Here is a 24,774-nt window from a genome sequence, read left to right as displayed (position 1 = left end):
GAGTTCCCCCCAAAATGATGTTGTCAAAGAGGTAGAGTTCATGGCTGCCCTATTGAAAAATTATATGGAGTGAAATAGCTGAAACCTACCTTACCCCACTCAGCAACGTGAGCTGGAGCAGCTCAGTGAAAACTTCAGAGTTATGCAACAAGCAATGATACGTGGCTAAAATATCATCCCTAGTCTTAGCACACACACTGGCATGTCAAAATGGGGTGTCACTTTGATGTACTAGTGTGAAGGGCAGGGAGAGATCTCTGGACTGAGTGGAAACATCCTCAGGCTTAGGACACCTGAGTTCTTTATTCCCAGCTCTGCCACTGGCCTCCACCTTCAACTCACCTTCCATTTTTGTACTGGGGAAAATGATACTTATATGGCCTATAGAGGACTTTGAGAGGCATGTATGAAAAGCACTGTGTAAAGTTGGTGTTATCTAAGATCTCTTGCCCTTTAATGCTGATGAACATTTTCCTCCTCAACATAATAGGAAAGCTTCTGCAAGTGTTTCTGTTTGAGAATGGAACATTTCACAGATGAAGAAAAATATTATTTTTAACAGAGTTAAGGAGTTCTTCAGAACAGGTTTTTTTTTTCCCTAATTGAAGAGAGGAAGGTAGTCACAGTTAAACAGGAGATCTACCACTTGTCTGTCCACTGCTTCATGGACAGACAAGAATCTTAAACACAAGCACCATAAACAACCTAAAAAAAAAAAAAATCATAGGGGAGACTTAAAGGTGGTAAGGTCAGGTAGGTGTACTTTTCATATTGCAAACTGATCTGCCCTAAGTCCCTAGCTCCACATACTCCTTAAAAAACCATCCTCCTGCTCCACATACTCCTTAAAAATACATCCTCCTATATAAAACAGGTACTCCACATAAGAAAAACAAGACACAAAAGAGAACAGAAAGACCATGGTATAAAACAGTCAGAATTCCATTAGAGGTCTGTTCTCTTGCCCCTTTCAGAGTGTCTTTCCTTTAACTCTATAATTAATAACATTATGTGCTAATAAAAGATCAAGAAAGTGGCAGCTGTACTCCAGTCTCTAATCCACTCAGAAGGTATTGATGCTGCTGCTTCTGGTATTCCATCTGCTTCTCTAATATTTGTTCCATGCTGCATTGGTGGAGGTATTTGAGGCTAACATCTAAGATAACCTACAGGAATACAGGAAAAAAGAAACCTAGCCTTGTGCAATGCAGAAGAATGGGCCAGCTATGTGGTTCTTTGCTCATTTGGACACTAGCATTGGGATTCCCTGCAAGCAAGGTTCAGATGAGAGACTCCTGATGGATAGAAAATACAGTGAAGGCTGTGTGATTCAAATTTTCTGTCACCTGTTTGTGATGGCTGCATTGAGTACCCCTAGACTTGACAGACCTACTGTTGTTTTCTTTCAGATCCAGGATCTCAAGAAACATTGTCCTTTAGTTCCTTCATGTGTCCTTCAGTTTTCTGTTTGCCCATGTGGACAAGCAGCCTTTTTGCTCATGTTTTTTTAATTATGTTTTATAATAAGGTCAAGGAATTATGCATTCTGGCCTTGATAGGAAGAGTGGCTCAGCCTCATTGTTGTAAATTGTTGTGAATTAGGGTGATACCAATGCTAATTGTCTTTTCCTTGCTTCACTGACTCTTTAAATAATTACCCTCCTCCTTGGTCAGTTTTTTCCTTGCACCTCTGAGAAATTTGCACCTCAACTCTTATCAGTCTCCTTCCACCCAACCAATGTAAAGTACATTGTGGCCACTAAATCCAATTAATCCTCCCAGCACTCCCCAGTGAATGAAATTAGTTACATTTTACAGATGGGCAGTCAGGGGTGCAGGCAGCTTTCCCAGCGATGTCTGCATTATCTCTCTGCTACTGAAAACCTGATGTACCTCATGAACAGTTGGGTCTTCAGAGGCACTGAGCACCTTCATCTGCAGTGAAAGTCAGGGTGAGGAAAGGAATTGGAGCACCATGGAAAAAAAGTGTTTTGGTTACACCCAGTGCTGATCTGAGTTTAAGTAGTTCTGTCTAGACTTCTGTGAGGGTTGATAGGATGCACCTATATCTCATTTTCAAACACACAAAATAACCCCACCCACGTGCAAGGGCTAGCTCAAAAAAATAAACAATAAAAGATCCCATTTATCTATCACTCCATTTTTATAATAATGTTACTCTGTCATTTTCCACAGGACTGCACATCCTTTGCAAGATGAGTGGAAAATGAGGTGTTGAGCTTTCATTCAAACAATAGGCTTTGCTAGTTTCAGATCCTCAATATTGGATGCAATAGTTATTTGCAAATGAGATGAAGGATTTTTTTCCCCATAAAAAATAAAAGTTAGTCCCCATGAACTGCAGACAACTTTCTCAGCTTCTATGTCTTGAGTATATTCAAGTTTGATTTTTAAAAATACTCCCAAGCGATTATAAGCCATTGTGGGCTAATCAAGCAGGAAATTTAAACATAAAGTTTGCTGAAATCTCTCCTTAAAGTACAGCTAAAGTATATTTCACTTTTACTGCTCTGAGATATTTACATCTATTTTAAATACAGAGAGCCAAATTCTCTGCTGGCACAAATCAGTACATTGTTACTGGCTTTATTATGATACACAACTTGAGGGCTTGGCCCTCTACTTTATGATCTGTGTTCTTTTATAACAATGTTCTCTATTTTGCACATATCTTCCAGTGGACGAAAGGCATGGTAGATGGCTTAATACATCCCATGAAATACCCAGTGAGGTTTTCAGGTCCCCTGGGTATGTTACTGTGTTATGATTACTTTTATGTTTGGAAAGCTAAGTGAACTAAGCACATGAACTCCAGAAAGAAGGAACCTTGGCTTTCGAGATATTTAACCTACTGGAACTCATTCCAGTCTTTCTGAATCAAATGCAACTTTATAATGGATAAATGCTTGTGGTGTGCATAACAGCTTCCATTTTACAGCATGCAAAAAAAGGAAAAGGTGCTATTGATGCATTCGTGACAGCTTCACTTCAAACAAGGAGTGTTCTGTATCACCCAGTAAAATTTTTAATTCAACCATACACTGAACCATGCTGACAAAATAATTATATGGGAGTATTTGTGTGTGGAAATAAGGCTACTCAACAAAACTTGCAAGAGAATTTGATTAGGCTTGTGAAAAGTGGCGAAGTGTTGGTATAGTTAATACAGTTCCCACCTCATGAGCTTTATTAGCCTTAGTCAGAAGCAATGGAAAAAAAAAAAGAAAAGAAAAAAAGTGGGAATGGAATAGACTAGCGAGAGTGCCTTTATGTTCTCCATCTTCCTATGCATAAGTTTAGGAAATCGCCACATCACTGTGAAGTGATTGTGCTCTAGGTGGATGTGCTGGCAGTAATGCTCAGGTTTGTTAGGAGCTCCATAGCATGCAGAGAGTTATCAGGCTTTAAAGAGGCTATATTTAAGTTGTTCACTCATTTCATGATACCCCACTAATCTATGAAGATTTTAGGGGATTTCAGGGCATGCGTAATTTATTTGTAGCCAAAACCCAAAAAGAACAGCAAGAGGATGGATGACAGCTCTTTTATGGAATTAGCATGGATTTGTTCAGTTGTTATTGAAACCTCACATAAATTCTTGATCTTTGCTAGACACTTGGCTTCAAGGCACATGGGACACAGAAACACAGGACTGCACATGTTACAGTCCACAAAACATTTCCTGGTATTTGGAAACTAAATCCTATAGTTCAAAAGGCCAAAAGCCACAAAATCTTCAGTTTTCCAGAGGAAGACAAGCAGATGAGACTGAGGGGAATCAGCAGGCTCTTATGTTTCTGCCACAAAAGGAGGGAACGAGTTATCTCTTTGGCTTCAAAAGGGGTAATTCTCATGTTTTAAGTTAAACCTGCCATTAAATATTTTGCTGGCCTGACTTTTGCTTTCCATCACCCCAAATGGCCAGTTGCTCACTGATCTGTTATTAGGAACAACATACAATCTAAAGAGCAAACAAGACAAACAAAATTGAGCAGGGAGCTCAGAGGAATGAGGTCACAAGCACCACCACCTTTGGCACATAGTGTGAACTTCAGTGTAAGAACCACCTTCTGCTGGGGCACCAAGCACAGAGTGTTGTCTGTCTTAATATCAATTTGTGCTGATGCGGGTTCCCCAAAGCAACAAGTAGTGGACCTTGTGGAGAAATGACAGTGAGACAACTGGGGGTGGATTACAACTGTGAACAGCAAGGGCTTTTCATTCTTTTCATCTTGCCAGACATGCTGTCCCTATTAAAAGCTAATGTTTGAAAATCATCTGTTTCTCTTAACCTCTATTTGTGTTCAGTGAATGGAGCAGTAAATGTAACTAGTTGCAGTGGCTGTGAGGGATGAACTCCTACCGGCTTGGTCAGTATGAAGTCCGTGTACTAATCACTTACAAGCCACCTGCAATCCAATGCATTCATTTAAATAGGATTCGTTGTCCTCTCTGTTCAAGTGCTCTGCATCTCAGGCTATCTCCTTGATAATCCTTTTTAGATTAGTGTCAGAGCCCCAGATGAAATCCTTGCTCATTCTCTTGCCATGTTTACCAGGCTGATTTCCAACACTGTTTCATATGGATTAGGCAGAGCAACTTAGTGCTCATATGTTTTTCAGTGCATCTCAGTACCTCATGAAATTACATTATAGATTCATTGTATAAATAGAAGACTGAACACAATTACAGTCCAAAAGCCCCAAAGCAAAGGACTAGAATCTGAAAGTAGATGTGACCAGATCTTGCTGTGTGCAAATATCTCATAATAAATTGGTCACACATTTGTTTATTTAATCTCTGTTTTCTAAAATTCCTTTTTTTTTGCACAGAAAAATAACCTTTCTTCACACTTCAGCACAAAGACAAAGGAAGGCAGGTGCACACTGCCATAATTGCCAGGTCAAATCAAGGATGTCAGTGGTTCAACCCAGCTAGGAAAAACAAACTGCATAAAGGTTCTTTAAAGAGAACTTTCCATTGTTTTTCAAGGTCACAGCATTTTAATCGTAGCTATTATCACCACTTCCTTCATAGAATCATAGAAAAAAATGGGTTGAAAGGGCCGTCTGGAGGTCATCTCATCCAACCCCCAGCTCAAAACAAGGCCAATTTTGAAGTCAGATCCATCCATAGGAGGATAAAACTGGCTGAAGTGCTGTATGACACTGGCAGAATCATCACTGAAGAGAGTCACTGAGCTTTTTATTACTTGCAAATAAAAAAGGTTGTGAAGGAAATGAATAATTTTGGGGTCTGCATGCTTGAGGACACAGGAGGTCACACTACTGATGGAAAACTGGGATTTACGTAAAGCTGGACTTTTCTGACAGACCCATACTTTTAAAATACTAATTGATATTTGAAGTTTCATTGCTGAAGATCATTGGGTTTGCAGTTGTTGCTAGAAACCCAGGTCTTTCCTGTTGATGAATATAGCTCCCTGAGCGAAGATTAGCAGAGACAGCTGTCATTGGGCCTGTAGGTGAATGGATTACCCTTGATTTAATAAGAAGTAACAGGCCATTATTTCTAAAGCTACAGGATGGAAAATGACATCTGGATTCTCGATGTAAACATTATTCATCATGTCGGATGCTTTGCTGTTCTTGCCAGTACAGTATGCTCTGACGAGGCTGTTATTTCTAGGTCAGATGCATGGTGAGTACAGCATCGATTTATTCAGACTTATCTGTTGCATCTGAGCTCTTGTGTTCCTCAAAACAGCTGTGCATTGGCCTGGTCAACTGGCCCAGTCAAGAGCTATCCATTGCTGGTTCTCTGGCTAGGGGTGATGGGCCAGATCCTCAGCTGGTGTCAGATGGCCCCAGTCCATTGATGCCAGTGTAGCTGTGCAGATCTGCAAGCCTAGAGTTTTCACATCATATACTGGCTTCTTGTGAATGGTCTGGAGAGGCAGTCACTGCAAATCCCCATCAAGAAATATTGGGATCAAAAGCAAAACGAGGTAAGAAGAGAGAAGCTGCTAAGCTGGAGTTCAGTGTCACAGGTATAATGAGCAAGGACTAAATTACTTTTGCTAATGCATACAGGAGGTTTTCAGGTTCATGTCACAAAGTCCACCTCTGCTTTTTGGAAGAAAAAAAGAGTTGGAAGGTACATCCATAAATCCCATCAGTGTTTACACTGAACACCCAGTGAACCTACTGTGCTGAACATTTTGAGTTATTTCTATACTGTTTGACAGTTGGGATGTCTCAGGATGGTAGATCACAACATATGGCACTTTCAGCATGTATTTCTGACCTCACATAATGGTAAATTAAATTGGGGCAAACCCTTTCACTTCTATGGGAGAGGAAAGTCTTCAGGACCTGTCTAAACTTGTGTGGTCCAGGAGATCCCAAACGGACAACATAACTAGTTGATTTTTCTGTTCTGTCCAAAAAAAAAAAAAAAAAAAAAAAAAAATCCTTATTAAAAATGAAATGTTGTTACAAATAATTTTATTCTTACTTTCTTCGGTAGCATGAAAAAGTAAATGAAATTTGACTTAATAGAATTATTTTTCCTCCTTTTCTGAATGGCAAGTTCAGGAGGGAAAAAGAGAGAAAAGGAAAGGAAAGGGAAAGGGAAAGAAAAACAGAGAGCAGTTGCAAAACTTGAAATGAAGATTTTTGCAGGAATTTTCTGATAGTAATTAAAAAGGTTTTGCAAAGGAAACTAACATTTTCCACGTTTCTTCAGTTGCAATTTTTCAATAGCACAGAGAACATTTTTGAAAGTGGACCTATTATGAAAAGAGATGTTGAAAAAGTTCCTGAAAGTTACATTCTGCAGGACTGTCTACTTACACACTTGCTGCTGTGACTAACCCTACCAGAACCAGTTAAGTCAGTCACTTTATTAAAATTTGGTTTGTGCTAAGTTAACTTTTCTGGATGCTGAATGTTTGTGTGTTCAGGCTTTAGCACTGGTAAGAACAGAGGTGTTGATATGAGATCTCTATCCATGCCTCCCTCATTGTCTCAGCAGATAAGAAGTGTTGAGTGACTGTGTTCCTGGATATAATTTCCCACAAGCTCTGCCGATGAGGGTAGATCAGAAATTGCAGGTGGCTAAGAAGCCTTTTGTAGCGGTGTTTGCAGAAGGTGTGTTCTGCATATTAGACCACTGCAATTCCAGATAAAGGCCACAAATGTTTTCATTTCCATTCCAAAGGCCACAAACACCTCCTTGAACACCAAAATGCCACCGGCCTGCAATCATTTATAACAGCACAAGCTTGTTTCCTCCACCCCTCCACCCCTAGTATTACTGTCAGTGTGTAGTAATGAATTCATTGATTTTACCAATTTTTATCAAAACAGTTACTTCAGAGATAAATGTCCTTCATTTGCAGTTATTAAATCTGCCATGTCTAGGACAGCTGTTGGAATAATTGTCCAGTGTGGACAGCAAAAGAAAATATCCATGTCCTTCCCATATCTGGGACTATTAATTGGAGGACAGGTGATCTGACATGAGAATGACCCACTGAGTCATTTTGGAGTCATGGACCATGCTGCATCCCTTTTCTCCTACTTCTGGAAGTGAGCAAATGGGGAAAATGCTGCATTTCCAAGCAAGTAGCAAAGCCAGCCCCTTCCCCCCGGCTGCTCTTGGCTTTTCCCTTTTTAATTAGCTGGGTATCAAGTTCCTCCTAGTCAAGGAGAACAGACTGATGGTGGTAAAGTGGTTGAATGATACATGGTGGAAACAGAAATGATCTAAAGGGCGCAGCCTGTGCACCATGATGGTGTGGCAATGGTACTTTGTGAGCTGCTCTGGGACTGATGCATCCTTGTCTTTTGCTGCCCAAAGGAGCCTATCCCTCTGTGCATTTCTGTGCTCCAGACTGCCTGTTTGTGGCCAAGACACAAAAATCAGAAAAGCTGTTGCCCTGCAAAATCACAGAAGGTCTGTTTCTCAGGAGACCTGGGCCGTCCCTTTAATGAAGGAGTCACCAGAGGCCAGCACTTTTGCCATCCTCATTCTTTACTTCTGAACCCTTTGTTCAAGCTGTAAGTCACACTTTTCCCTTAACTCAATGTCTGTCCACTAAAAACCCCTCCAGTTTTCATTTGGATGTTTCCTACAATCTTCAGTGAGATGGCCAGTCAGGAGGTAATGGGCAGAAGCTGGAGCACTGTGGATGCCTACTTTCACAGCACAGTGGGGTGGCAGAACACGGAGCTGCAGTGACACTTTCGGGCACTAATTAAAATCACTTGGGACCACTGAGGCATTTAACTCCATCTCCTGAGTTGGGACTACTGGTGGAGCCTAGTCTTTCTCTGTTGGCTCTGGAGGCAGCCCCAGAGAAGGTACTTCTCTCTGAATCACCCTCCGGACCACTCTGTGTCTATACAGGGAGCTGAGGACAGCTGGATCCCCATTTTAGGCATCTCAGTGAGATGGGGTCACTCTAGACTCTGTTAGACCAAGTGAAATCATGTTTTTCACTACTTTTGCTTATTCCAGCTCATCTCTTGCAAGAGCTAAGGTTACCAGATGGGCTAAGGCAGACACTAACCTCAAACTGACAGTGAAATCTCACCTGACTGCAGGAGTGATTCCTGATGATCACAGTGGTGGTCTAACTAGTCTGCAGCTGCTTTGCTATGTGATGTAGGCAGGAGGCTTAGCTCGTCAGGAAAATATTTACTACCCTGAGGCTCAATTCGTTGTTTCTAAAGTCCCTGGAAAGGTGACATTAGAACAGTTCAACATCTCTAGCAGGAAAAGTGGAGGTGGAATAAGTTGGTGTGAGAGAGTGTTGGGATCACCTGTTGTTCAGAAATGTCAGAGGTGTGGTGTGGTAGGAGAATCTGTTCTGCTGGTTGATTTAATATCCAGGGTCCTCCTTTTAGTGGCAGAGTCTGAAAGGTAAGATCTTAAAACTCACCTAAGATAATGAGTGCAATCAAGAGCAATCTCATGGGACCGGATCCTCCAATGGAACAAGAACATTTTGACCATGAGGCCAGAGCAGAGTGACACAAAAGTCACTACTGACTTCAGGTTCAAATCCAGTTCATTTTGACACTGCCTTAAAAACTGCAAACAGGTAGGTGTCCATGGCATTGCCAAGTGGCAGGAGTCTGGGCATATGATCCCTTCAGCTGGTGAGGGGGGAGCAGGAGAAAAGAGCTGCCTGAGGACCAACAGTGACATGTGCACAGTGACTGAGCAAAATGTCTCTTCTGAGCGAGACCCAGTTCCACATTGTTAACCTCTTGCTATTGTTGAACAGTTGGAAGCTGAATGTTGCAAATTAGAATTACTTCCTTGACTAGCCAGAACAATCCTTCGTCTCTTCAAGGCTCTGATCCTTTCCACTGGAGAGGCAGTGAGCTCTTTTTAATAAAGCTGGGAACATAGCACAATATGGGTCCAGAGCTAAGCAAATTGCTGTGGATACTCTGAAGGCCCTGTTTCGCACAACACTGCCATCTTTACACAAGGTTCAGTTTGTAGCCACTCACCCAGTGCATTCATTCTAATGAGCTGAAAGGAAGGAAGCACTCAAAGGCTGAGAGAGGCTCTGATACATTGCCTTGTGCTGACCTCTACAGAGGGGTAAATGTATCCCTTAACGCTGCTCATTGCTTTCTCTACCTTTCAAGGCCATCAAGGCATTTGATGCCTTCCTCACAAGTGCAGCTCGCAAGCTAGAAGGCTTCTGTTCAGTTTGGACCTTGTCTAGAGCTGTATGACATCCATTACAGACCTGCAGTGAGGCGGTGGTGCAGGCTGCTCTCACTGCAAATGGAAATGGCTGTGAAGACGGCTGCCAAGCCTGCTACCGAAATGAAAAGACCATTGAAAATGAAACAGTAGTCTTTTACCTAAAGGGCTGAACGTGTGCACATGAGATGAGTCTGAGCCCAGTCCCATGAGTGAGGAACAGCAGGAGTATAACATAGGAGCAGAAGACCATAACTAGCATCCTCAGTTGCTTTGGCTTTGTCAGAAAGGAGTAGACATCCTCAATATATCTGTAACCCACAGAGCTTTCAGGGTGAGAGGAATCTTTCCAAGATGAGGATTCAGACCAAATGCTATGCAAAGAAAGAGGGACTAGCAGAACAAGCACAGTGAAAATGTGGATTGAGCTTAATTTCTCTGTGGTTCCTTTCATGCTGGCCAACCTTTACAGTTTCTTCCTGTTACACCTCAGAAATGTATTGTATGCACCACGTCTAGGGAAGACCTGCTGAGAGCCTGATCCTGCTTCTGATGGAGCACAGCTAGTGTTTCCAGGGAGGGGAATGAAAGGACAGTCCAGCTGGAAGGACTGGGAGTATCAGACTTGGGGTCTTTAGGCCTTTCATGTGTTTTTAGTAAAATTTTATCTCTGTGGTACCAGTTTTCCTTCTACCTTTCATCTGTCTTGTCTCATTTGCTCATCAGTCCCAGACCATCCCTTGCCGCGTGCCTTGAATTGCTGTGGCTGAGGCTTGGACATCCTTTGGTACTTGGCTGGGAGAGCTTCATTTTCCCAAGATTCTTTCTCCTACTACATGCCTTCTGGCCTGGGTTGAAAAATTGTAGGCTTCTCTCCAAACAAGTGTCCATTTGAAGACAGCAAGGCTGATGTTACCATTTGGCTTAGGGTCAGTGCATCTTTTCCAGGTCACTGCACCTCTCAAAGACAAAAGGTTGCTTCTGGAAGCTAATAAAGTCCTTTCTTCAGCTAAAATCTAGGCCATGCATGCAGGCTGACGGTCATGCCACCGACAGCCTCATATGGCAACAACCACAGACCCCTGTCCCCTTCCAAACCATCTTCATTCACCATTCCTCTTGTAGCAATGAAATCAGGATCTGACAACATGGGATAACATCACCCTGACGATGCTCAGAGCTGATACCAAGGTATGCAGGATTTGTAATGCGCATCTACACAAGCAATAAATAAATAAATAAATAAATACTGATGCCTGTGCAAGGAAAATTCTGCATATTCATCCCCCTGTTTCCTTTATCACTTATTCTGTAACAGCTGTTTAATTAATTGCTTGAGCGATTTCCTAATACATCTTATTTACATATAAAATTACAGAATAATGGTTTGCCTTTGAGTTGAGTGAGAATTTAATGTCGGCTCGCCATGCCTCATGGAATATGGTTACTCAACAGGAAATAAAAGTTCTGGTTGGTTTTGGCTGTTTATTTTTTTTCTTTTTCTTTAAAAAAAAAAAAAATTATTCTTTTCCTCCACAGGTTTTGTTGTTGTTTTTACAAGCATTACTGAATGATGCTAGAATAATAGCAGGAAGGACGGGGAGGATTCCTTTTGAAGGTGACAGAAGTCCTTGAGAAAAAAATATAATAAAAAATAATGTAACTGAATAGGATGGCTTCTACTGAAAAAGAAAAAGTCATTTAGCATCAGTGGAAACAATACAACTTTATCTCTGCTGTTCAGGTTTATTCCCTGGCTGGCAGAGCTTGTCCTGGAAGAACGAGGCTGTGTAACTGGTAAGTGTCCCGCTTTGGTGGGCTTTTCACTAAAGGACGCCCCTTTTGCCTTCTGACAGAAACCCTTTCATTGGATCACAAGAGCATCAGGCAACCGTGTCGCTGCTGCTGATAAGCTTGTGTCAACTGATGTTTTTCTTTCATGAACCCAATTGCATTCAGTCAGCAGCTATACCCACGGACACAGACCCGTGAGCTGAAAATTCCCTCCCAGAGAAACACTGGACAAGCACATCCCCAATTAGCACTTTGTTTTGGATTTTCTTTACTACCCAAAGCTTAACGTTCATCTCAGCTAACTTGGGGCACTTGATGTGCCTAGATTAACTGACTAATTCAGTGTGTTTTCTTGTTTAGTCAATAAAAGAGCTAGACACCCTGAGGAGGCAGCTCACCTACGTCTCAGTTGCCCTCTGGATGTGTCACCTTCCCTTTGTTGAATACAGTGGAAGTCTTGAGCACTTATGTTTCCAACTTAGATGCCCAGAAGTGGAGTCATTTGAAGAGCTGTGGAGGCTCTCATGCTGACTAGCAGCACAGCATGTCTAACGCATCTGGCCTTGGCTCTGCTCAACACTCTGGGCCATGTCTCAGGATGGCACTGCCTACATGATGAGTCATGGGCCACGTTATGGGCTCACTGCACTGGAAATTTTGTGAATCTAAACAAAATTAGGAGCTAGTTTGCACAGTGGAAAACCACCCGAAAGATGGTGTTTCACATAATACTTCCCATACCCAGCCCAGGGTCCCAAGGCAAAAGCTGGTGTTTTGGGTCATGTTCCTCTTGAATCCCACCCTCTATTCCAGGCCACAGCAGGAAAAGGAAGGACTTCTGGGCTCGGGGCCTGGGGCGGAGTGGGATGGCTTGATCAAGGGGCTGTGCTTGGCAGTCAGCCCTGATAGCGCGATGCAAGTACAGATCTAAGCACCTTGCTGACTTAGGTCCTTAAATATGGGAAATCAATGGCACATACATAGATACTGCCATTAAGCATGGCCTTATGTGATTTCCTAGAGACCTGCATTTTTGGACTCTAGAAGAAGAATCACTACCAGATCTCAAGGTGAAACCTTATTGCTGTCTACTCAAAGAGTCTTACAATATCTTTTTGGTAGCTAATGATTTAGCACTAGCATTTAAAAAGTTCTTGTGTACACCATGGCTGTGAGATCCTTTTTGTCACCACTCTTAGGGCAGTTGCTATTAAATCCATATCAAGAACTACCGCACTTTTTACTAAGTGTAAAAGAGGAAAAATGTTACCGTTCATTTCTGTTACTCTTTCTTTCTAACTATATTCACTTAATAAGGTATTTGCTTGCAACACAGTCTGTTATATATTCTGTGTTTTATAAAGTATCTCCTGGGAAAAATAACCAAGGAAACACAATTTTTCAGCACCATCTCCTTTTATTAAGAATAATGAAAAGGATACAAGAGTCATTCCAGCAGTCAAACATCCTTCTACTCTTTCTCATTGATCTTTTTATGATAACTGGGTCTCTCAGCACATAATCTGAGCTGTCTGAATTTGTTTGTGTATTTAGATTTGTCCTTTTAGTTACTGTGCATGTGTCAATGTAGAGACGACATATAATAGACACATAGTACATCTAACATCTATATCCACACACAGAGAGAATAGAGATCTATCAAAAATACTGGACAGGATAATCTCAGCAGTGAGGTCTAGCTTCATCCCCAAATTTCAAAGCCTGAATGGAGAGTTCGATTATTTTACTTGCTCTGTATATCAGTTCCCCGCGGATTCACAATGTAACAAGAGCTACTGTAGTCTGCTCTCTCTGTGGGCTGCAGCAGTCACTGCTTGGGCTATTGGAATTAATTACACACATGTAGGAATAGATCCCAAAGGTCCACTCCTGCACCCTCTTTCAATGGATTTTGTATCTTTATTATTTTAGTTAGAGCACCTCCCAGGACTACTAACGGCAGGAGAAAGCAAGACAGCTCATCTCTGAATTGTGTGCAATACAGTTCCAAGCTGGAGTAATACTCTTCCCTCTATGTCTATCTCTACATGATGAAAGAATGTGTTAGTGCTCATGAAACGCCAAATGGCCAGTGTCTGCCACTAGCAGATCCCGTTTCAAGCCATTGGGTAGCTATCTTATATTAAAGCTGTAATTTATACACTTGGCTGGTACTCAGACTTGTTTTTAAAGCATCAGTCATTCCTGAGTAGTCACAGATGATTCAGGCTTACTCTATAGGTTCTTCTGCCAGATATTGATCCTGAAGACATTAATTATCAATTACAAAAGGTTTATTTCTTGCAAGATTCATGACTAAAAGATCTGCATATTTATTTTGCCTAGTGATTTATTGATGCATCATTATATATTTCATGGAAAACTGCCTTATATAGATGGGACTGGGGAGAAAAGCCTCCAAAAACTCCACTTCAATTAGAAGAGAGCACTCAAAGAGCAATAACACAGTATTTCTTTGGTTTGCCTCAAATACAAAGACTGAAAATATCTTCCAGTTCACCAATGCCTTGCAGTTAAAGCATAGATCACCACACTGGTTAGAAAAACTTCCAGTGTTGCAGGTGCTCCCTACTACAGTTTGCATTAATGAAAGGACTATAGGTGACACCTGCCATACTCTGGGGCAGTCATATGCTAAGGAACGGCTTGGAAGATGCAGTGTCTTCTACAATGAGGTGGCTGGAGTCATCAAACAGATCACACCATCAAGTGACTTCCTCTTTTTCCCTGAAAAGATTCATTCCTAATACTCCAAAATTCTCTAAAAACTGTCACACTAATGATGCATAAAAGTGAAAATTAATATCAGGGTTAAGGTGAAAAGATGATTTCTTTTTCCTTCTTTTTCAGTAAATATACCAAAGCTGCTATCTTTTTTGAATAAAGGCTGTTGCAATGGGTCTTAGTAGCTTCGAGTCTTCTTGTAGCCAAAGGCCTGACCCTTGTCTTCTTGTCTAGTATTATGCAGTGACAGGGTAAAGGTTAATATCTTTCATTGCCCATAAACACCACTTGCATAAAAAGCTAATGTATCATGACTTCTAGCACAAAGCTCATTTCACTGGACCGTACCATGTCCACTGACTGTGCTCCTCCGCATTGATTATTAAACATGTTGCTAAACATTTGTGGTAACCGGCCTCCAAATCATATAAGAAAAAAGAGGACAGAATTATTAAATCCAAATAACTGTAATACAGTAGATGTAACAATCTCTCAGTGTCCCTTCCTCTTATTTGCATCGTTAATTGTTGTCTGATTAAAAATCATTATGAAGCTGAAAACAAGTTAAAACAGAAAAACAAAACCTGGCATGGTAGGAGAGATAGGACTTTATAAATCACAGTGAAAGCTTAAGCAGATTCTAATCTGCAAACCAGAAATCATTGCTCTTAATAAATAGAGAGAAATGAGGATGCCTAAACATAGACCTTACAAGGTACAAAAGGTTAAAATAAAGAGATCAATAGAGTCCTGGAAACTGAACAAGGAAAAGGAGGGAAATTCACTGTATGCTAAACTGGCATGGAAGTCTGAGCCTTGAAGATAAGGTATATTCCACTGTGTCCCTGGAGAACCTACTGAAGCAATGAGTTATCTGGAGAGGAGAGCATCTTGTTTAATGGAAACCTGGGTTATGGCTCTTGCTCCTGCTGCTGCCATAGACCAGCTGGTTGCTCTTTCCAGCACACAGGTTTGCTTTACACTTGGACCTCAAGATGGAAGTCCTCAATTGTCTCACCACAGTCCATTAGGTGAGAGAGCACAGACCAGGTGATGGGCAAGTATTGATGTCAAATTGATATTTAGGCTTTTCTGCTACACCTCATCAGCCTTTTCTTTTACTGCCTCCCTCTGCAACATCTCAGTGCCGCCTCATGTCTTTTCCTGAGGGAACCTCAGACCTTTTTTGCTGTGTTTCTGGAGGGCTAAGCCCACTGCTTCCAGAGCACTACCCAGCTCATGGGACCAACACCTTCTTGTCATGGACATTAGTGTACAGGACTCACCCCACTTGTGCAACATACCCTGCTTGATTAGTTTTGCACTGAGCAATGCTGGCTTATAAAAGAACAATCACAACAAAAATGTTTTTATAAACCTCTGGATGGAATGTAAATATAATTTTGGGGGACAGTATATAAATGTAAATAGATGTATGAAGCCATCAAATGGTTAATAATCCCAGTACAAAAATTCTTAGACAAACTCTCCTGCAGTTGAGCTTTTAGCAAAGCTATTAAATTTAATTGCAGTATAATTACATAGCCATATACCTAGCTGATACCCAGCTATCAAGCACACACAGCGCAGGTTTAACCACATGCACACAATACATGGGGGTTTGCCTCAGGTGCTACAAGCATCCTGCAGCCAGATGTGCTTCTGCCTTCCCAGCCAGGCTTTATCTCAGTTACAGACATGCTCAGGAATAGACATGGAGGTTCAGTCCAGGATGCATCAGTGCAAAGAGGGTCAAGCTGCTTTGCAAGCAAGGATGAGGAGCAAGATAAACTATATGCCTTTATAACAGCTGTGGTGACACTATTTGCAGTGCATAAAGTTGACACACCTCTCAGTCTTTGCAGGATCAGGGCCAAAGCAAACAGCATGTTTCACCATCCTGGACTGGTCAGATATGCCTAAATTTTCCTAAGGGAAGCTGCTGTCTCCTGAATCACTCTCTGCCCAAAGGCAATGAGCCCAGAAACACGGCTGCGTGCATCCAGACCATGCCTCCCAAGGACAGGGTTTGCATGGCAAACACTCCACCTGGCTTCATAGATCAGGAGGTGTTTTGTGAAGGAGCTGCCCCAGGAAAGGGGGTGGGTGGGTGGGAGGGCACTGGACTGCCAAGTGCTGCTGGGATGCCCCTGTGAGAGCCGCAGCAGAGGATGGCAAGTATGTGGGTGTGTGGTTGCACCTTCCTGGGATGCCCAAGAGTCTGAAGAATCAGCTAATGGCCATAGGGCAGACCTGCACACAGCTCTGGCATGGCTAGTTGCTACACTGGCTACACTTGATGGTTTGGTGGATAAGACTGCTGCAGACCTGCCTATCTAACCCACTCTGAATCCAAAACAGGTTCCTGAGATAGGGCGAGGAAACTCCTTTCTTCCTTTTATGCACTACTTTCATCTGACCTTGTATTTCTTAGATCCGGATGAAAGGCAGGGGACTGAAATATCTCTGACTAAGGGTATTTTCCTGATATTTCCAGCCCATACAGAAGTGCCAGCAGGAAGCAGTTGAAAGCTTGTGAAGAAACGTATTTTCTGCACAGGTCTCACCTTAATTTTGCAGATGGTGGAAGCTTGGGGAATGTAGCCACCAAGGCTTTTGGGTGCTCATTATAGTGCAAGGGTCACACAGGGAAGGTATCTAGTGTCTGTCCCTTCCTTTCTGGCCTTCGTCACTTGACAACGGATCACAGTTAGGTACCACTTTTAGGATGAGACAAAGAGGCTCCCACAGAGCATCTGGATGATTTCATGATGCATCCAATCTCTTCACTTGTCTGAGATATTTGTCCAGGATCATGGCAAGCTTGGCTTGCTACATGATGGCTGGGCATCATATATATATATATATATATATATGATGAATATATATAGTGTGTGGACCTTATTAAATAGAACAAGAACACTTACATGGGTGTTATATGCCATGATTTGCCAAGTGGCCATGGAAACTCCTTTAGCAAAAGGGAGAGAGCTTTAGTTCTGGGCTTAATAGCAACTTTTGGAAAGCATCAGCATTGCAGAGCAGCAAAATCCCTGCTGTGGCTGTGGATCTCTTACAGTGGGCACAGTAGGTCAAACTCTCTGGCTCCCTCTGGGCTTTCATTTTACGGTTTTAAACAAACAATTACATTTAAATAAAGGAAATGGCTGGAAGCAACTACTTTGCTAGGAACTCACTGAGCTCATCAATTATTGAATACGAATATGTGTGGAAATTGTGCCGAACTCCGCTTTCCTTGGGGGAGTTACCAGGAGAGCTTGGGCTTCTGTGTTAAGTGGGAGCACAGGATTTGCCATGTCTCCTGAGATCACCCAAGCATTTTGCATTGTTTCCTGCCTTTGGCAGTGGCTAGTCTGTGATGATTCAAAGGAAAATGACCTCTACCCCCAAGCCATTTTTCACTAGACTAATTGTGCAATGCATGGAAAGAAATTACTTTCTGATCCCTGTGGGAATCCACTAATGCCTTGAAACTCTGAAGTCTTTTGCTTTGGCATGGGTTAATGCTAATCATACAGCAAACACCATTGGCAGCTCAGAACACCCTTCGGTTTTCTGTATTTTTGGCATCTGGATCATTTTGCCACCAGGACCCACTGCTGGCTGCAAGTGTTGTTAGTATCCATTAAATCCTTCCCCACCTTTTCAGTCCCCAGTTATTGCATTTGATCCTTAAGTGAAAGGATAAAACACTGCTGAGTATTATAAGCCATGATGGGAACTCAATTGCTCCTTGGTCAATCTGACACTAGTCAAACAAATGAAAACTTAAAAAAATGAAGGGAAAAGAAAAATTCAGCCCACGGGTGTGCCCACAGTGGGCATGGACAAAGCCATGTGTAGCTACAAAATGAAGTAAGAGAGGGATAGGTTTTCTCCATGCTGTTTGTTTGAATAAGCCCATACTACAATAATATTGTAGAGAGTGGTGCTTTCATTGCAAAAAGCATTTGTGAAATCACCAAAGAAGTAATACCAGGGGTTTTAGGAGAAAACGAGGGGTTCCCTGCTGTAAGATAATGGTATTGATAAAATGAGACTTGGGCTGAATAAGAGCCAGGGGGAAGGTTCCTACTGCCTGTGCGGGGCACATGAGCAGAGGCAGTAATTGCATAGAGAAACTTGAGGTGTCCACACACTCCCTGCTCTTCCTCTGCATGAGGCAGAGGAGACTAACAACTAGAAGTTCAGTTTTTCTCCATTTTGGCCCCAGAAGTCATCTAACCTGCTGTTTCTCCTTTTCTGTCTTACAAGCTGATTTTGTGATCACAGAAGCTTCCTTTTTTCCTTGCCCCACCTTTCCTTTAAGCTTAATAAAAATGATAGCTGAAGCAGCTTTTCTACCCAATGCCTGTCTGTTCAATTTGAAAGACCCCTTCTGCAGCCTAAACGCCAATCCAAGCCCCTCAGATATGGCAGTTGGAAGTATTTAGCTTCTTGGTGACTCAGAGACTGAAAATCCCTTAAACTGATCATTTGCAGCTGATTATTCTTGAAATAACTAGCTGGCTACCCATCCCAAAATTCTAGGTCTGGAAATGAATCTGATTTTCTTTTTTTTTCTACCAGTGCTCTGGAGATTTGTATGTTAGCTACAGATTTGCTAGATTTTAAACATCTTGCAAAGCCGTGTCTTCAATTTGGTTGGCAATACTGGCTCTGCTCTCTGAGAGCTCTTAATGCAGCCCTGCTTTCCACAAAGGGGATCAGGAGAGTTATGGACAGAAAAAGCTAGTGTGATCTGGATATTTTATGTAGGTGTTGAGTCTGCAGGCACCTGGCTTCACAAAAGCAATTAGGATCCTACATGTCATGGACTTCATTACACACATAAGCTTGTGTCTGCTGCAAATATATAGGAAAATGTTCTGTATGTGCATATCCATGTGAGAGGGAAAGTATGGGTTTGCTTCTTGTGTTTATGAATGGATTTTCTGTGTGTTGATCTTATGTTTAGTCGTCAAACTGTATGGCATGAAGAGGCAGGTGCATACACATGTTGCCCAGACTACCATTCCACATAGGCTGAAAGGTACGCATGCGTTAAGGGGCATGCATACGTGCATGTCATGTAAAACTCTGTACCACAAGTTAGCATGATTGCAAAGACTGTAAACATATCTGTAGCCACATATATGCCTAGCTACATGCAGCCCTAATGGGATGATTATAAATCCTTCAGTCTTTTGTGTTTTGCAGGGTTGGGATAGAGATCTATTTTGCCGAATGCCTGTAGCTGTAAGTGTGGTTCTGTGCTGCATATTTATTGACAGGGAGGCGTACAGACCTGAATGCCAATATGCACATGTGTTGTGTGGTGTGTATTTGTACACAAACACAACTTGTTTCTTTATGGAAACTGTACCTTAGTCTTGCAAAATAGGAAACAGGACAACTGTGGAGACAGCATGTATAGAAATTAGCCAAAAAGATTGATCCTATCCAAAGAATACAAAAAGGGTGTTCAGCCCTCCATAGCAGCATGTGGGAGGAGACAAAGCTTTATCACTCAAGTCTCTATTTTTTCCAGGTGCTTGTTTTTTCAGGTGTTACAGTACTAGGGTATGAATCTGCCCCTGGGATCCTGACAATTTTTCAGTGCACGTAAGTACTACACCTATAAGCACAGATTATTACGACTCTTTGAAGTATGCAGGGGAATTTAAGACACAGGTCTTTTGGGAACCCAAAACCATATGGTGAACATATGAATGGTGATCTTCTACTGTGAACCTGTAGCTTCTGGGCAATGTGGTGTTGTTCTACGATATTCATTGTATGATACATACTGAAAAGTCAAAAATCTGTTTATCATGCAGGTGTATACTTGATGTACGGGGAATATAGGTCATTCTGCGTCCATATCTGGGTATTTCTGTGTCTTTGGTTGATCAAATACACAGGAAACTGGTAAAATGCAGAGAACAAGAGTCTTCTCTCTCTCTCAATCCAGATTGGCAATGCTATCAAAATGCTAGAGAATCCAGAGCCCACAATGCACTCATGTCTACAGCTGATGGGAGCAGAAATCACTAAGATGACTTCTTTGTCACAAACATTTCCCCTGGTCCTGCATAAATGATTGGTCAGAGAAGGGACTTTGACTAATTACTCTCAGCATGCTGGCATGCTTTCAGCTGAGCCAGGTACTTGAGCAAAGCAGGATTTATCAGTTATGAACACTTTGTACTATATTACAACACCCAGTTATTTGTGATTGGATTTGGAAGTAAACTAAGACCCAAATAATAATCTGTGGCCATAGCAAATGCACTGAACAATAAAGGTAAAAATCACCTTCATGTTGTAATTCACGACACTGCCCTTCTGTCCCATCCCTCTCCCAAGCTCCTTTTCCCCCTCTCTTTCACTCCATCTCTCCGTTGATGGATTAGGAGCACAATGAATCACGTGGAGCAAACAATGTGCACAGCAAACAAGGATTTGCAATGGAGTGGTACTGCTTTACATTACCAGAGGACTTACTCAAACATAGTCCAGATTTACTCACCACCCCTGTGGCTCTAAAATTCCCGTTGCAGGAATGACTAGCCATGAACTTTGGCTAACTAGGGGACAGTGATGTCTTTGCAAAACATGAGCAGATTTAGTGGAATTGCTAATAAAATTGTCCATGGTGCTACTACTGTTGGTGGCGAGTGCTCTTCTGATTGTATCCCTTCAAGGTGACAAGACTGCTGCTCAGCAGAGGCTGGGGGTTAAATAACCGAGATAGATAGCCTGGAGATGTGAACAGCAGCACTTCTTTGCTGTCCCAAAGCACAGAGCACTGGAGGGAAAAAGCTTTGCCTCTGTCCTATTGCTCTCTTCCATTTTGAACACAAGCACCTACAGAAGAACAGTCACTCCATGTACCCCTACTGGAGCCACAGTTTTGCTTTCATCGCCGTGTTGAGTGAGATAGAAGTGAGACCTAACAATGAAAAATGGCTATAGTATTGAAGATAGGAAATCCTAAGAACGGTGACAAACTCAGGAATTAAGAAATACCTCCCACAGCTGTTTGTAAGCAGTGGTATCATCTGGACATAAAACCTGGGGAAAATGGCTGGGAATCAGAAATATTCTTATAACATTCACTCACCAAGAATTGTTAAGGCCACAGATTTCCCTATTTGATTCACGCTCTGTTTTGTGGAAGCCTTGACTGAAGTGGGAATCACCAGCGAATTGGCCTCAAATCCACAGAGTCCCACCTGAGCCACCTCTGACACCTAAATCTTGGCTATTTGCAAGACCACTTTTTGCCCGTTCTTTGTCTTTGGCTCATGTCAATCCACATCAGGTCTGGTTCTGTAGGAACTAAGCTCCCAAGACCTGTCTCCTGGAGCACACCCGTAACCTGATCCTCAGACAGAAGATGCAACATCTCAGCATCTCTTCTGCACAAGGTCTCCTTGGGATGCAGTCTGATATACTGCAAGGATAATGTGCACCCCCTTTGTCAAACTTTAAGAAAATAGTTCAGCTGGCTCAGCAATGGGGGGGGATGGGGGGGTGGGGGCGGAACTAATTGGAAGAGTCCACACAAATATGAGGACTTGAGGGAGCATTAACTTGTGTGTGGACTATTCCTTCCCTGCCATCTATGAAAGATAGACAAGGGCATCTTCAAGAAAGCCAAGCTTGTCCACAACCTCTGACGCACAGGTGCACTTTGGCTGATGGACAAACTGGTCATATTTTTATTCTTGTTTTCCTTTATTTTATTAACTATCCCATCTTTTATCATTCCCAGCTCAATAATTATCTGTGGCTCAGTGAATAAGAAAACTGAGAGGACAAAAAATACATACCTAGGTGTATGTGAGAGAGCTGGGGTTGCCAGGCAAAGGGTCTAGGAAAAAGTACTTTGCCTGCTACAGTGGACAGAGTTATAAATAGGGTGCATTTTTAGGCAAACATAAAATGCTCTCCCAGAGCCTGGGTCCTCCTGGGATAGACATGGTCAGAAGACATCTGGAGAAGTGTAATGAAGCCATTCGCTGAGCAATATTAAAGAGAGTGTGAAAACACATTTCAGAGAGCACTCAACCAGTGGATGTCTGCTGAGACAATAACCTACGCAGGGGTCTTTGGTAGTTGCCTGGGGAAATCAAAGTGCTCACCGGCACCATGCACTGCTGCTTTTGCAGTCCATCAGTATGTATAGCTGCCTGTTTTACCCCAGGCGTGATTGTTGTCCAGTGGCAGGTGAAATGCTCTCACTGTGAGCTGTGGTTGCCTTTCAGGGCTGGGACACAGGGAAAAATATCTATATAGATTTAAGCAGGATCGTTGTGAAGTGCTTCCAGAGAACTGCAGACCTCCCCTGTCGGGTACCCACGCACTGTGCTTAACTCTCCCCTCTTGCCTGTCCTGTCAGGTGAGGAGGATGCAGAGGGGCATTCCCAGAGAATGGCCTAAAGCTTGCACTTCTCCTCTGCAATTAATAGCTTTGTTTTACTGCTAAAGACCTGGGCATCCCCTTTCAAAATATGGACCCTTTTCTCCCTTTGCCTTGCCTTGCCTTCCCTTCCCTTCTTTTCCTTTCCTTTCTTTTTCCTTTCTTTTCCTTTCCCTTATCTCTTCCCTTATCATTTCCTTTCCTTCCCCCTCTCCCCACTCCCCTTCCCCCCTTTTTCTCTTTCTCCTTCCCTCTTTCCCCTTTTCCCAGTTCCTGTTCCCTTTTCCCCTTTTTCTTTTCCTCCTTTCCCTTTCCCTTTCCCTTTCCCTTTCCCTTTCCCTTTCCCTTTCCCTTTCCCTTTCCCTTTCCCTTTCCCTTTCCCTTTCCCTTTCCTCTCCCTCTCCTCCTCCAAGGGATTCCATAGGTACAGGCAATTCAATTACAGGAGTTCAGTCACAGGGCAAGGATGTGCAATAAATAAAATAAATAAATAAACAAGCAGTGGTCTGCAAGTGGAACTGAAGGAAGACTAGAGAAGAACTCAGCCCAGTTATTTGCTTCCCTTTGTGCTTTTTCTATCTGGGTACAGAGGAATGGATGCGAACAAAGCTGCTGGGGAAGTGGACAAGTGAGTTCTCAATAAGCCACTTTTCCAGCACTGCTCAGAAAATTTCAGGCTTATGGCAGGGGCATGTTGGTGCCTTTGGAGGCAGCTGATTCCAGGAAAGTGAATTTGGCTGGGTGCTGAGGATGCTGAGTGTGTGGGAAGCTGCCACCAGAAGACAAACATGGGAAACCATCAAAGCAGACCTTCACTGCTCTCTGGCCTCCTCTTTCCTAATTTCCTGAGTCTTCTCTTTGCCATGGGAAAAAAGAAACCCCCTTCCTTCTTCATCTCCAAATCAGACAATAATAATGAAATTCAGTTGTCCTTAAGATTGTTCAAGAATCCAGAGACAAGCATGCAATGCCCAGCCTCCTGCAAAAGCCAGTTTTTCAAAAAGACATAGGTTTCTACATAGACTGAATATCTTCTAGCAGAAGGTGTTATGTAGCCATATTAGTTAATCCATGCTAATTAAATTGTTATCAACTTACTAAAAATTTTCTTTTAGAAAGGCTTGTTTTAGGATTTTTACCTTTCTTTTTGTTTTAGTAGAAAAATGCATCTTCTGCAAAATAAGAAATGTCCCTGTGAAAAAGTTAACCTTATTAGTTTTTGTAACAAGGGAAAGAGAACTGCAACAGTTTGATTTGCTGTTTTGAAACCAGGGTATTTCAGTTGGCTCAAACCGAGTACTGGTGGGTTTTTTTAAATGTTTTATTTAATACATTTCTGGATCTGGTTCAATGTTAAGCTGTATATTTCCTATGAAGCTGTCACATGGAAATTGTGTCTTAGACATCTCTGCCCCACAGCACTGACCTTGCTGGCTAACGCAGCTTCCCCAATGCAGGGTGGTCTCTCCTGGGATGGAGGTGGGTGATGCCTTCTTAGTGCCACACACCTGCAGGTGCATCCTGTGTTCTTTGCAGCTTGTCAAAACATTGCCACATTTCTTGTCTATGCTCTGTTCAATACCACGTTCACACTTGCTTCACTGAAAAGCTCTAAATTATCTGAAGCTTAAAAAAATCTGCAAAACCCCAGACTTAGCTGAAAGGTTAAAGTTAGGCCATTACACCCAGCTAGGAAATTTTCCCTTACTGTAAACTGTGTATCAAACTGAACTGCAAACCAGGAACATTTTATGGTTGCTAGTGCCTTCAAGACCTAGACCTGCACTCATAGAAGCATCTGACATTCTCTTTTTAATCAGTATGTGATCTCAAGATTTTACTGGTGGCTGAGGTTTTTTTCAAAGCACAGAACCAGGCCATGACTGGCTCAATTCACCCTGATGAAATTCCATTGTTTCCCTGAATTGCCCCAAACTACACTCCTGTAATGACAAAAGGTGTCTCATAGCATTTTCAAAGACTATGAATGGCAGACCTGCATGCAAATGCAGACCTTGGTCCTCTGCAGAATGAACTCCAAATGTCAAAATTATGTGCTATAGCTACTAAATTGTTCATGGAAAGACATTACACTT

The sequence above is a fragment of the Pelecanus crispus genome, chromosome 9 (assembly GCF_030463565.1).
Source record: "Pelecanus crispus isolate bPelCri1 chromosome 9, bPelCri1.pri, whole genome shotgun sequence".
In the NCBI taxonomy this organism is placed as follows: Eukaryota; Metazoa; Chordata; class Aves; order Pelecaniformes; family Pelecanidae; genus Pelecanus; species Pelecanus crispus.
The sequence above is the reverse complement of the archived record's forward strand: the minus strand, read 5'-3'. Positions refer to the sequence as shown.